This window comes from Caretta caretta, chromosome 2, assembly GCF_965140235.1.
Source record: "Caretta caretta isolate rCarCar2 chromosome 2, rCarCar1.hap1, whole genome shotgun sequence".
Classification (NCBI taxonomy): Eukaryota; Metazoa; Chordata; order Testudines; family Cheloniidae; genus Caretta; species Caretta caretta.
The window spans coordinates 114,450,390-114,464,714 of record NC_134207.1 but is presented as its reverse complement, the minus strand read 5'-3'; the positions used below and the strand labels follow the sequence as shown (position 1 = coordinate 114,464,714).

Genomic DNA, 14,325 nt, shown 5'->3' with positions numbered 1-14,325 from the left:
ATGTCTGATTTTGTAAGCAAGTAGATTTTTAAGCAAGGTGAAACTTGGGGGTATACAAGTCAAATCAGACTCCTGAAAGGGGTACCGTAGTCTGGAAAGATTGAGAGCCACTGTGTTAGTAGACCCCACTTTGAGAAAATAACAGTAGTATAGCAATCAAGCCTTTGGAAGAAGAGGCCCCAAGATAATTTTAAGCAGAAATATGAATTCAAGAGATCATTGCTATCCCCTTTTTCATTTAGTAGGGGACTAACCTGCAGACTAACATCAAAACAATGGCAAATGGTACAAACATGAGAGCTGAACACAACTAAATAGTTTAGTGCTGGCTTTTGACCCACCACAGCAAATACCCTGCATATGGCCTGCCTTTCGCTTATGGAGAAGAGAGAGTACAAACCATTTTGTTTTTAATGTTTAATTTTCAAAAGGTAAACTTGTATATTCCCTGTATTTTTGACATTTTGTAAGGTATGTTTATGCAAAACATTCTGTTTTCCAATAATTCTGGCTTAGTATGCCCTGATAATCAAAAGGTTACAAATCTGATAGCAATTTTTGTAACTAAGTTTCCCCTGCGCCCCTCTTGAATGTTTTGTTAAATGTGTACAGGAAAAAGATCCTCTCCTGAAAAAGCAAGTCTTGCCCCCACAACCTTTGAACTTTCAAGCAGATCCTTTGCTCAGTAGGCTATAATGGAATACTAGAAAATATACTTTTAAAATGTCAGACATGTTAGTACAATAGCACTGAACCACAGAAATGCTTCACAAAAAACCACCGAATGCCTTTCAATTAGGAAGGTGTGATAAGGTGGTTATTGAGGAATTTAAACAAAGAGAGCATGCCATGGAAATAGTATCATATGAGAAGCATCTTGTACGCTCACACGATTCAGTAGGCTTTTAAATGGATGAAATAAAAGAGAAAAGAGGTTTATTAAATACACATGTGAACTACATTATATTTATGCGGATTAGTATGGAATCCGTAGTTAAGAAAGATTTAAGAGTAGATTTAACCAGCAAGCATGAGATGAAGGACAACAGAGTAGAAAATAAGGGCAAGCTTGTGAAAAAGGTTAGTGATGACCTGTCTGTCTTGGTTGAAGTGGTACACATACAAAAAATGGCAAAAGTGCAGAGATGTTGAAGAGATAGTGTCACCACTATAGGGTGAACTGCGCCTTAGACTCCTGTTAGTTCCTCTCAAATGCACCCCTTACATGGTAAGCCTGGCTTCCGGCCCCTCACTCTGGGTGAAACCATGTGGCCCAACCACTCTTGGATTGCCTCTCCGGGCTGCAGCATTCTGGTTCCCAAGGTTTTAACAGCACAGGCCCAACTTGGTTTTGGCACCTATTATAGCTTCCTTCTGGGAACCTGTGACAGGATAAGTTTGCAGTGACAGAAACAGCATCATCAAAACAAAGCATGATTTATTCATTCCTCTAAAGTGCAAAGCATATAGAGCAGAAGTTAAAACAATAAATAAGAGGCCTACATGCATCCGTCTGTCTTACACCTTTGTAAGTTCCTCTCAGCCCAGCTAATACCATCTCTGGCAGGGAGAAACAGACTGCTCCTCCTACTGCAGTTTCTACCTCTCTCCCTTTGTGTGAGTGTTTGCCAGGCTGTCAGCTTTCTACTGACACACATTGGGCAACCTATCTGAGCCCACCCAACCGCTCTCCTTTTTCTAGGATCTTTGAGGTTTTTAGACTCCCTTCAATCCCAGGCTTTAGCTTTGGGGAGAGTAAAGCATTCTAGCCTGGATGGAGTCAGACAGGTAGTTTCTTCCCTATTGATGTGTCTAGCCATCGTTTCTTCAACGAGCCTTATCATTTTGTTTTTTGTGGGTTTCAACCTTACCCACCTCCTTTAATTTAATTCCTGGCAGCCCGCCCAGTTAAAATCAAACAAATAACTTGAGAGGCATATGATATTTCTAAAAAAATAACACACATGACTCCCTCGTTCTCCACAGATGGTGAGAGCCAATCCTTGATAAAAAGACAGACCACACTGCATTTTCAATAGAGAGATCATCAGGCATGGAACTCACTTCTCCTAGCTGAACACAGTCAGTTGGGCAGCCTTCTGGGTAAAAGGTAGCAATGTGAGGCACAATATAAGCAATAAGTAGGCTTTTTAAATTAAGTGTTTTCAGGGCAACATGGACAGTCCTGCGAGACAGGGAAGACAGTCATTGGGCTAAAATAGTCTTGGGTGTTGGTGTTTTAATCATAGATTAATGTTTTAAAATAAACTATAATAGCTGTTGTATATAAATCCTTCCCCAGGTGGATGTCTTTAACAATTTCTTGGGTTGCTCAGGACTGATTCATCTTGTTACCCACATCCCCCGTCTCCAGTGAAAGGAAGATTTCCTTGTGCTAAACTGAGTGTGAGTTCCTTGACACCACCACCCCTTACTTTGCCTTGCAGGTTAACAGTAAGTGCACCCCAAGTCCCCTTGAAGCTTTCCCCTGCAGTGTCCATCCCTTAACCACAGGATATTCAGAGAGATTACCAGGTAAACTGTCCCCGAAGGAACAGTGCACACACCAACTTGTCTGGTTCCACTGAGGATTGGTTCCAGAATAACATCACAGCACTGAGATACATTTGTAGTGAAAACAATCATAAGTTTATTAAAGGCTAAGATTTAAAAGAGAGAGAGTAAGGATAATGATGGAAACAGAAATAGTTATATATAAAACAAGAAGCATAACATGTTTCCTAGAGTTTAAACTTAATTGAAACAGGCTAAAATCCTCTAGTTTCTCACCGAAAGCAACCTCCCAGCATCTCCAACCAAAATGGCTGTTTCATGAATGCAAAAAGTGCTGTCCTTTGTTGCTTCCTCAGTGAAGGATGAAGGAGTGTCTCTTTGCCTTCCTCTTATATTCCCCTAAGCCATCAATTTGTCTCTAGAATCAAGAGGATCCCTGTGGTTCATTCCCTGGTGTACTGGCTCCATGTTAACATCAATATGAGGATATGATGGTGCATGCAAACCAGCTTCCGTTATGCTGGCTTACAATGGTTATTTTACATGCAAACCAAGGCAGACCGGTGAATATGCATCCTTTGGCTGGTCAAAAACTGCTTATCAACGCTGCTTTGATTCAGACTTTAAAACGTTTTCCAATATATACACACAACTCTTTACAAATAATCTGTATGTACATCTTGCAATGATCATGAGGATCAATCTGACATAAGTTTTTAATAAATACCTCACTTGTCCCTCTTGGCTTGAATACTGTGAAAGCAATGGGTTGGGTGTACTGAGTTTGTCAGGCCCGTTAAGAGTCTTTCCTTCACAAGAGTGAACCCTTTGCCAATTGGCTACACTAGAGAGTTTACAGCAGTGCAGCTGCATGACTGTAAGCTCTCCAATATAGCTGCTCTAAGCCAATGGGAGAGAGCTCTCCTTTCGGCTTAACTATTCCAGCCCCTATAAGGGCCAGTAGCTATGTTGGTGGGAAAGGCTCTCCCGCCGACATAGCGCTGTCCACACCAGTGCTTGTCAGTGTAACTTATGTTGCTCAGGGGGGTGATTTATTCACCGCCCTGAGCAGCATAAGTTATGCTGATATGGGCTGTAGTGTAGACATAGCCGTAGGGTCACAATGTCACCTGGACTTATTTCCCAAGGTTTTGCATGCTTGTTAGAGGGAGAGTTTTATGGTTGGAGGACAGCAGGGCTGAGTTAAGACCTTAAGGTGGTGAATCCATTTCTGATTATCCCCTCAGGCTGGTAACCAGGAGCGGGAAGAAGGTCATATCAGGAAATCATGCTGGTGGGGATAGTAATTTGTGTGTAATCCTCAATATATGTTGTCGGTGAGATGGAGCAGAGGCAGGAGAAAAAAGCAGGTGGAAGGAGAGGTGCCAATTTTGAACTGTGCTTCTCAGGAGAAACTGCTTAGCAGGCTTGTCCAGGCTGCTGGGAGTAGGGGAAATAAATAGTGGGCTTGCCTACTTTAAGGCGTTTATGCCTTCTTTATGCTTTCAGGATTCTGGGCCCTGCTGGGGATTTGCTTGGTCCTGGGTGTAACTTTGAGGAACCACAAGGGCTGCAGTGAGTTGTTATAGCTTCCAGTGGGCTGTTCTCTCGCAGAAACTGGGAGCATTACAACCCCCCTCACGTTCTGCCTAGCTCCTGTGCCAGGAGCTGCAAGGGGGGATGGCATAGGACTGCTCTGCCAGTGCTATATCACCAGAAAAGCCCTTTTGCACAGCTCTGTTATCTTTTCTTTACACTCCTGAAGCAGCATAAATGGGCTGCAGTGGCAGACTGAATTGGGGCCAGAGTATGAAGTGCTCAGACTCTCTGTGGGGTTGTTGCCAGATGAGTTCTCATAGAATCACAGGGTTAGAAGGGACTATAAAGGTCATCTAGTCTAACCCCATGCCAAGATGCAGGATTTGTTGTGTCTAAACCATCTAAGATTGATGGTTATTCAGCCTCCTTTTGAAAACCTCCAGTGAAGAAGTTTCCACAACCTCCCTAGGCAGTCTATTCCATTGTCCTACTGTTCCTACATTTAGGAAATTTTTCCTGAGATTTAATCCAAATCTGCTATGCTGTAGCTTGAACCCTTTTGTTGCCCACCAAATCCAGAAAAAGTCTCAGGAGCAAAATCAGGACCTGTACATGGCCTTCATTGATTTGACAAAGGCCTTTGACTTTTGGCTGCCCTCCAAAATTTATTACAGTCCTAAGGCTTCTTCATGGTCAGATGACTGCCACCATTCTCTGTAATGGCCTGGAGACAGATCCTTTCATCATCAAAACTGGGGTTAAGCAAGGATGAGTTATTGCCCCAACTCCGTTCTCCATCTATTCAGCAGTCATTTTGGTCCTCATTAAAGACTGCCTCCCCACTGGAGTTGACATTCAATACAAAATGGGTTGGAGGCTTTTTAATGTTCAGCGTCTCCGCTGTTAGTCTAAAGTCCTCAGGGCTTCAGTATGCTGATGACTGTGCCATCTTCGTGCACACTAAGAACGACCTTCCGTCCACACTGGAGTTTTTTGCACAAGCTTATCAAAGCCTAGGACTCTTATTTAATATTGAGAAGACTAAAGTGCTCCATCAGTGTGCTTCAGGCCTTGCACATGACCCACCACAAATCACCGTCTAGGGCCAGACTTTGGAGACAGTTGAGCATTTCTGCTAGCTCAGTAGCCAACTCTCTCAAAATGCAAAAATCGACAGTGAGATCAGCACAGGATCCAGTGCACATGTGCTTCCTTGGGAAATTGCTCTGATGCACTTTCATGGATCATGACCTACAGAAGGACACCAAAATTCAGGTCTACAAGACAATTGTTATTCTTACACTTCTTTATAGCAGTGAGACCTGGGTGACCTATTGATAGTATCTCAAGTCTGGAGAGGTACCTCCAGACTCCAGTGATGTCTCTGGAAGATCCTTCACATCAAGTGGGAAGATTGTGGCACTAACACCAGCATCCTTACTAAAGCCAATGTCACCAGCATTGAAGCAATTGTCCTATGCACCAACTCCTCTGGGCTGGACATGGTGTTCAGATGCCAGACTCTCGCCTCCCAAAACAAGCCCTCTACTCTCAGCTAACCCATGGGCAGAGATCCCATGGTGGTCAGAGGAAACGCTACAAAGACACACTGACAGCATATCTCAAGAAAACTGATGTGGACATCAAAAGCTGGGAGGAGCAAGCCACCAACTGACCTCAATAGCGCCACATCCTCCATCAGCCTTGCCCTTGAAGCTGAAGAGCGAAAAGGAAGGAAAAAGAAAGAACTTGCTTCCAGCAGGCAGCTGACCCACCAGAAAATGCCTGTACCTAGTGTGGGTACATCTGTGGTTCCAGGATCGGACTCCTGAGTCATCTTGAGACCCATAAGTAAACCTTTGGTAGAGATCATCCTAAAATTGAGGGATTGCTGATGAGTTTGAACCCATTGCTGCTTGTCCTGCAGAGAATAACTTTTCTCCATCTTTTTTTATGGAAGCCTGTCAATTATTTGAAGACCGCTATCATATTCCCCCCCGCCCTTTGATCTCCTCTTTTCCAAATTAAATATACCCAGTTCCTTCAGCCTTTGCTCGTATGGCTGCTTTCCATCCCTTTTGATAATTTCTGTCACTTGCCTCTACATCCTTTCTGTACATTTGGTGACCAAAATTGGACACAGTAATCCAGCGGAGGCCTAACCAGCGCCAAGTAGAGCGGTACTGTCATCTCCCATGACTTGAATGCTATGCCTCTGTTAATGCAACCTAAAATTGCATTTGCTTTTTTTGTACAGCTCTGATATCTTTTTGTGCTGCTGCCAAAGCAGTTTTCTCCCATTCTGTATTTATGTATTGTTTTTCCTTCTCTAAGTATAGCACCTTACTTTTGTCTTTGTTGAATTTCATTTTGTTGTCTATAGCCCAGTTCTACAATTTATCAAGATCCCTATGAATTTTAGTTCTATCCTCCAAAGTGTTTGCAGCATTCCCTAGCTCTGTGTCATCTGCAGATTTGATCAGTATGCTCTCTATTTCTACATCCAGATTATTAGTAAAGATGTTAAACAACACAAGACCTAGAACAGATTCCTGTGGAACCCTACTTGAGACCTCCCTCCACTCAGACTTCATTCCATTAATAGTTACTCTTTGTTTGTGGCTGTTTAAGGAATAATGTATGTACTTAATGGTAGTTCTGTTGAGATGGCAATTCTCCAGCTTACTTATCATACTGTCCTGTGGGTCTGTGTCAAAAGCCTTGCTGAAGTCAAGGTGTCTTATGTCCACCTCATTCCCCCTATCCTCCACATCAGTTACCCTGTCAAAGAAGGAAATCAAGCTGGGTTGGCATGCTTTCTTCTTGGCAAATCCATGTTGGCTGTTAGTAATTCACCCCTTCATCCTCCAGGTATTCGCAAATTGAATGGTTTATTCATTGCTCTAATAGCTTCCCATGTATCAAAATTTCCCGCTCCTCCTTTCCCCCCTTTTTAAAAATGGGTTATCCCTTCTCCAGTCTTCTGGGACCTCTCCTGTCATCCTTGAGTTTGTAAATATTATTGCCAGTGGCTTTCATTCGGTTAGGAATGAGAGAATATAGAAGTAGATAGTGGGACTCTTGTAGGGATGGGGCAGAAATACTGAAAACAATACACTCACCGTAATAGTCGTTCAGTACAAAACATGAAGAACAAGTGTACTCATCTTAGATACTAGGATAGTATATGGTGATTAGTGTGGTATCAGTGACTTAACAGATCTTCAGTGTTTGAAGGGTTACTTGATTCTCTGGGGTAGTGTCTGTTAACAGTCAGCTACTGATTTAAGGTATAATGACATATCAGTAAATTATATTCTGGTTTATTCCACATCTGCTTAGTGTATGTCTACACTACAGACTTAAATCTACCTATGGTAGGGTAATTTACAGCCAACACAGTAATTACTGCAGTGGCTGATGTCCACACTACCCTTCTTCTATTGGTGTGTGTGTGTGTCCTCACCAGGAGTGCTTCCACTAACTGAAGAGGGGCAGTGTGGGGGTCTGAGAGCCAGAGCTCTCAGCTCCATGCAGCTCCCCACAAGGAGCCCAGCTGTCCCACTGGGCTTCTCACCTCCCTGTTTCCCATTGGGAGCAGGGGGCAGCCACCTGGGCTTCTCACCTCCCTGAATGGGGAGCTAGATAGGGGCAGCTGGCAGGGAGCTGGGGGTTGCCAGGCTCTAGCTGCCCAGCTTTCTTGTCAATTTCACTGGTCCAGCATGAAGCCCTGAAATTGACAAGTCGTCCAACAGCTGATGTAAGTAGCAGTGTCTGTGGAGACACTGCCCTGCCCTAACTGCACTGACATAACTCCACCTCCACGAGAGGCATAGCGCTTATGTCGGTGTGGTAGGGCACTTACAGCGGTGGCTAAGGCTGACATAATTAGATCAACATAAGCTGCCTTATGTCGACCTACCTGTATAGTATAGGCCAGGCCTAAGACCCCATTCCCCCAATAAGACTCTGTTCTATTCAAGGGTTCGGCACTAGTATATCTCCTTGAGTGACTAAAGTCTGTGAGAAATATAAATCTAAGCTTGCCTATTATAATAGGTCATTGTGCAGTGGACAATATAAACAATATCAATATTTGCTGCCCAGAGTAGTTAAATTTGCCACAGTTTCCATAATTAGTAAAAACTAATGTCAAATACCATGGTGTGGTAAATGCTGAATTATTTAAAGCTACTTGCTGTATCCTGGCTTCTCCTACTTCTAAACTTTCTATGTACCTGTATGGTAGACTCAGGAGTAGTACAAAGAGCTCCTGTTGCAGGACTAGGACTTGTAGGTGCTATGGTAGTATAAATAATAACTAGTAATTATATGGAAGCACCTTTATACAATATCATCTGTTGCCAAGTATGGATGCTTTATGCATGCCCTCTAGAGGGAAGATATTGAAATTTTAAAAATTAGTCCCTTTTTGAAAGTACAATAGAGTCAAAAGTAAAATATGCTTTAATAGCCCTTCCTTCCATTCACTCATTTGATGGGTGACTCTCATGTACATGGGATTAATTTTAGATGCAGTTGTGACAGGTTGAGTCACAGAAACCCCCTTGGGACTGCTGCCTGTTGTGCTGGGACTACCTCTGAGCCCGTTTTCCCTGACAGCTTAGGACTTCAGTACCTTGCCTTGTTGAGCCAGACACACTAACCTGCTACAAACACAGGCCCAGGTCCGAACCACGTCCCCCAAAAGCTGCAGGCTTAACTGAAAACAGCTTAAGAAGTGCTTCTGTCTCCAACACCCAGATACCCAGTTCCTAATGGGATCCAAACCCCAAATAAATCCATTTTATTCTATATAAAGCTCATTACAGGGTAAACTCATAAATTGTTTGCCCTTTAGAACACTGATAAAGAGATATGCACAGCTGTTTGCTCCCCCAGGAATTAATTACTTGCTTTGGGTTAATTAATAAGTAAAAAGTGATTTGTATTAAATATAAAAAGTAGGATTTAAGTGGTTCCAAGTAATAACAGACAGAATGAAGTAAGTTACCAAGCAAAATAAAATAAAACACGCAAGTCTAAGCCTAATATAGTAGGAAACTAAATGCAGGTAAATTTCACCGTCAGAGATGTTCCAATAAGCTTCTTTTACAGACTAGACTTCCTCCTAGTCTGGTTCCAGCAATCACTCACACCCCCATAGTTACTGTCCTTTGTTCCAGTTTCTTTCAGGCATCTCTTTGGGGTGGAGAGGTTATCGTTTGAGCCAGCTGAATACCAAATAGAGGGGTTTCCAGGGGTTTTTATAGTCTTTATTTTGTGGGTGGAAACTCCTCTTCTCCTCTGTAAAATCCCCTCCACAAGACGGAGTTTTGCAGGCACCTGGGCAAGTCACATGTCTATGAATGATTCAGCTTTTTGCAAGCTGACACCATTGTTTACATATTAGTTTGAACGTTCCCAGGAAAGCTTAGATGTGGATTGGCATCTCCCAAGGTCCATTGTTAGCTAAGTACTCCCAATTACTCAAATAACTACTTCACACTATGTTGACCAAATCTGCCTTATGTGCTTCCTACAGCAAACACTTTAAATACAAGTATAAAATTAACGCTCATAACTTCAGATATAAAAATGATACACGCATACAAATAGGATGATATATTCAGTAGATCATAATGTTTGCAAAGGTATGTTATGTGGCATATCTAGCATAAACATATTCCAGTTATGTCATATTTACACTCATAAGCATATTTCTATAAAGCATTATGGGGTGAAACATCACAGCAGGTTTTAAAGTATCTTACTTTTAGTGTGAGAAGGATTTTGCAGTGTGTTTCAATGAGACATTTAAAATCTCACTGATTGATTTATTTTTTGAAATCTCCCTCACGCACAGGGCATGAAAAGATTACCAGGCACCTGCTACTAATAATACTCCATAGCACTTTTCATCCAGACATCTCTAAGTGCTCTACATAGGTGGATATGCATATTATTTCCATTTTACTGATGGAAAAATCAGGGCAGAAAGAGATGAAATGACTTGCCCAAGGTCACACAGCATATCAATAACAGAACAAGGAATAGAATCTAGATTTCCTGATCCACCCCCAGGCCTGTGCCCTATCCAGTGAATGATGATACCCCCTATTATCTAGAGGACTAAATTTAGTAGCCAGAGACAGATGGGAAAGGACCTCACTAGCAAAATCTAGAGGCAAATCCCTGCTAAGGAACTTGCTTCACCCCTTTCTGCCGGAAATGTACATGGATTCCTGTCGTGGTTCTGCCCCAGGACACTGCTTGAAGGCCCCATTTTTAAATCCGCATCTAATTGTAGGTATCTGATAACTTTTGAGTCTCACCCCAGCCTCCAAGTTGCAGAAGGGCTGGTAGGTTGGAAGGTGGGATGTCTGCTACTTTAGTCTTCTCCTGCCTTGTGAATAGTTCTATTGCTTCTGCTACTACTGATTCAACAAGCAACAATGTGAAAATGGCACTATTCTTGTAATCCTTATGTCTATTCCCTGGGTGTATTCCCAGTTGTCAATTTCATTCTGCTGCTTGGGAAATCTATGAGCAGGGCAGAGACAATAGAGCTGTCTGCAGACTCTGGAATATAGCACTTCATTGGTTCGCATCTGAAAAATTATACTTGCACTCTAAGGGTTTGTCAAGGTTTCTTCCCCACTCTGAACTCTAGGGTACAGATTTGGGGACCTGCATGAAAGACCCCCTAAGCTTATTCTTACCAGCTTAGGTTAAAAACTTCCCCAAGGTACAAACTTTGCCTTGTCCTTGAACCCTATGCTGCCACCACCAAGCGTGTTAAACAAAGAAGAGGAAAAGAGCCCACTTTGAGATGTCTTTCCCCCAAGCCCTACACCCCCTTTCCTGGGGAAGGCTTGATAAAAATCCTCAACAATTTGTACAGGTGAACACAGACCCAAACCCATGGATCTTAAGATCCATGAAAAATCTATCCAGTTCTTAAAAGAAGAATTTTAATTAAAGAAAAGGTAAGAGAATCACCTCTGTAAAATCAGGATGGTAAATACTTTACAGGGTAATCAGATTCAAAACATAGAGAATCCCTCTAGGCAAAACCTTAAGTTACAAAAAGACACAAAAACAGAAATATACATTCCATCCAGCACAGTGTATTTTACCAGCTATTAAACAAAAGGAAATCAAACTCATTTCTAGCTCGATTATTTACTAACTTTACGGAAGTTCTGAGTCTGCATTCCTGATCTGTTCCTAGCAAAAGCATCACACAGACAGACAGACCCTTTGTCCCCCTCCAGCTTGGAAAGTATCTTGTCTCCTCATTGGTCATTTTGGTCAGGTGCCAGCAAGGTTATCCTAGCTTCTTAACCCTTTACAGGTGAAAGGGTTCTGCCTCTGGCCAGGAGGGATTTTATAGCACTGTATTCAGAAAGGTGATTACCCTTCCCTTTATATTTATGACAGGATTAGAAACACTTTTTTCATAAAAGCTTAAATTCTTCAGATACTGATGAATTAATGCCTGCTGTCACCAGGAAAGTTTTATATTCACCGTGGGGAGCTGGGCTTTTCAAGACCTCCTTTTCAAACTAATGTAGGTTGACAACACTGCTTTACCTATAGACACGGGGCTGGTGTACTCTGGGAACTTACATTGGCATAGCTACATCTCTCAGGAGTGTGAAAAATCAATAACCTTGGGAAATGTAGCTATACCAACTTAACTCCCAGTGCAGACAGCGCTAGGTTGACAGAAGAATTCTCTCAGGGAGGTGAATTTTTTACACCCCTGAGAGATGCAGAAGGGGTTTTCCTGTCAGTGCAGGTAGTGTCTGCTGTAGTGGTTTAAGTGTAAGCATACCTCTGGATGATTTTGCAAATATACTATAACTCCAAAACATTCTCATCTTTTTCCCAGTGGTATTGAGTTAGTTAAGTAAGTGTGTATTGTACGTCACACATTGCTGTCAGGGATGTGATATTATTTGTATTCAAGTAGCACCCCAGAGTCCTAGAGAGGAAGACTGGCCCAGTGGTTAGGGTGCTAGCCTGAGACTCATGACACCTGGGTTTAACTCCCTGTGTGGTGTTGGACAAGTCACTCTGTATCACTCTGCTTCTGTTCTCCCTTTGTAAAATGAGGATAATAATATTTCCCAGCTTTGCAGGGATGTTGTGAGGATATATACCTTTAAAAAATTGTGAGGTGTTCAGATACTATGGTAATGGCAGCTATTTAAGTACCTGAGAGAGAGAGAACAAGAAACGGACTGGAATCCTGTGTTGATGACACTACAAATGTACAACAAAAAGGCAGTTCCTGCCCCAGAGAGTCTAAGTGTAAGACAAGCTAGCTGAGGAAGCACAAGTAAACAATGAGACAATATAAGATAGACTTAATGGGAGGTCAGTTAATTAGGTTTGTTCTGTTAAAAAAAAATGTGCTGGATCCAAATGCAATATAAAGGAGAATCTCGTCTAAAACTCCAGTGGCAACAGAAACTTCAAATATCCGGTTGTTAGGATAATGTATTTTAAATAATAATTAAAAAGCTGTCTGCTTTTTAACAAAAGACAAGGGTTTTTTGTTTGTTTGTTTTTAACCAGCGATCCACCCCCTTTACTTCCCTGCAACAAGAGGAGGAGGAATCCCTCACCACAAATCTTCCCCATTCAAGATGACACACGCAAAATCTATATAAACAGCTGATGTAGTAAACCAATCAGCGCAGTACGACTAGAACAGCAAAACCCTAGGCAAGGGCCAAAAAAGGGGAGCAGCAGCAGAGAGCATTAGGCGCCTCCTCCTCGTATTTCCTCTCACGCCCACTTCCAGCAGAGGAGGTTTTTTGCGTTCAGCTTTTGTCGCTTTATTTTAAAAGTTAACTGCGAAAGAAAGTGCAAAGACTTTGAGCATTTGGTGAGCTTCTTCTTTTAATATCGTTGGGGAAAATTGTACGGGGAGGGTTGGATGGCCGGCTGTCCTCAGCAGGGGGAGGTTTTATTGGTATGTTGCAATGGGAAAGAGGAGGGGATTAAGCGTAGCTGCTAGCGAACGGGAAAACCCAGAGAGCAGAGGAAGGAGGACACAGCATGTGTGACCTGCCAGTGGCAGCAAGGAGGAACCTCCGGGATCTCCGCGTCAGCAGCAGCCCCAGTTATGCGCATACATGGGAGTGTGTGTGTGTTTGTGTGTCTTCTCTGTCTGTGCTGGAGGGATGGGCCGCTGTAGGGGGGAGTGCGACACACACCTGCGTGCCCACTGCAATGCATTGTGACAGCGGCCCCTCATGGTGGGGTGTGAGAATGCAAATAGCTTTGTAATAAGTTTTCTTTAGGTTCTTAATCAAGTCCTGACTTTTTGGTCATGTCTCCTAGGAAAAACAGAATTCTCTTTAATAAGACTTTAACAGCTGCTTGCTGCTGCTGTTTGGGATTAACTGCTTCATGGTTGAAAATGTCTCCAGTAATACCAGTTGACCAAATAAGATGTCATGATACAACTTAACATGGTGCTGCACCATCTGACACGTTCTAACATGTTGTTGCATGGGCTGGCACGGTGCTACATCATCTAACGCTGTCCCGAAAGTCTGACACACTTTTGTGAAGTCTGGCGCAGTGACGCTGTGTTTGGCACAATGCTGCATGGCTCCACTGTAGTGCTGGGCAGCCTGTTTATTATGTTAACACGACTTTATCTGACATGGCACTGCCAAGCCCAGTGTGGCCCTGGGCACTCTGGCACGATGTCACTTTTGCAGGGTAGGGATGGTGGGGGCAGTGTGGCTGGGCTGGGGGAGAGGGAATCCTTGCTGGCTGGGTGTTTTTTTTTAAATCTTAGCCTGGGTGCGTATCTAGTTTCACTTCTGTCCCTTCCCACCAGCCTGCGAGGAAACCCCCTCAGTGACCCCTCCCCCTCCCATGCAGACAGGGAAGAGGGCGGGACCGGGAGACCCGATGACGTCACTGGACCGGGCCGCTTCCTGCAATAGAAAGTGAGAGAAGGTAACCCCCCCCCCCCCGCTCCCTTCCCTCCCCCCCGGACTCGGAGCCGCCGCCGCCGCCGCGCGCCTCCCCTCGCGCTGCCCAGCTGCTGCCCCCAGCCAGCCCCGTGAGTGATCGGCCGGGGAGCCCCCAATGGCTGCGCCGCCAGCGGCCCGCCCGGCCCCGCTGGCCTGAGCTTCCCGCTCCCCAGGGGGGACCCGCCTACCCGCTGCCCCCTTCGCACAGCCCGGCCCCAGGGACGCCTCCCCCTGCAGCCCGGCCCGCTGGCCCCTGCCCGGGACATGA

At 43.8% G+C, this 14,325-nt stretch overlaps 1 protein-coding gene across 9 annotated transcripts in view; it reads left to right on the top strand.

Annotated features, from left to right (window-relative positions):
• Positions 1-12,842: 12,842 nt before the first annotated feature.
• The window catches only part of HIVEP1 (HIVEP zinc finger 1), a 184,149-nt gene continuing 182,666 nt past the window's right edge, over positions 12,843-14,325 (top strand). For 3 of the 9 annotated variants that reach the window (XM_048839842.2, XM_048839841.2, XM_048839836.2), the window contains exons 1-2: positions 12,843-12,952; positions 13,919-14,040. The gene's annotated coding sequence lies outside the window, so the exon portion shown is untranslated. Of the gene's footprint in view, positions 12,953-13,918; positions 14,041-14,067; positions 14,147-14,325 lie in introns of those variants that run through there. The other 6 variants (XM_048839847.2, XM_048839845.2, XM_048839844.2 and 3 more) reach the window with 4 other exon arrangements.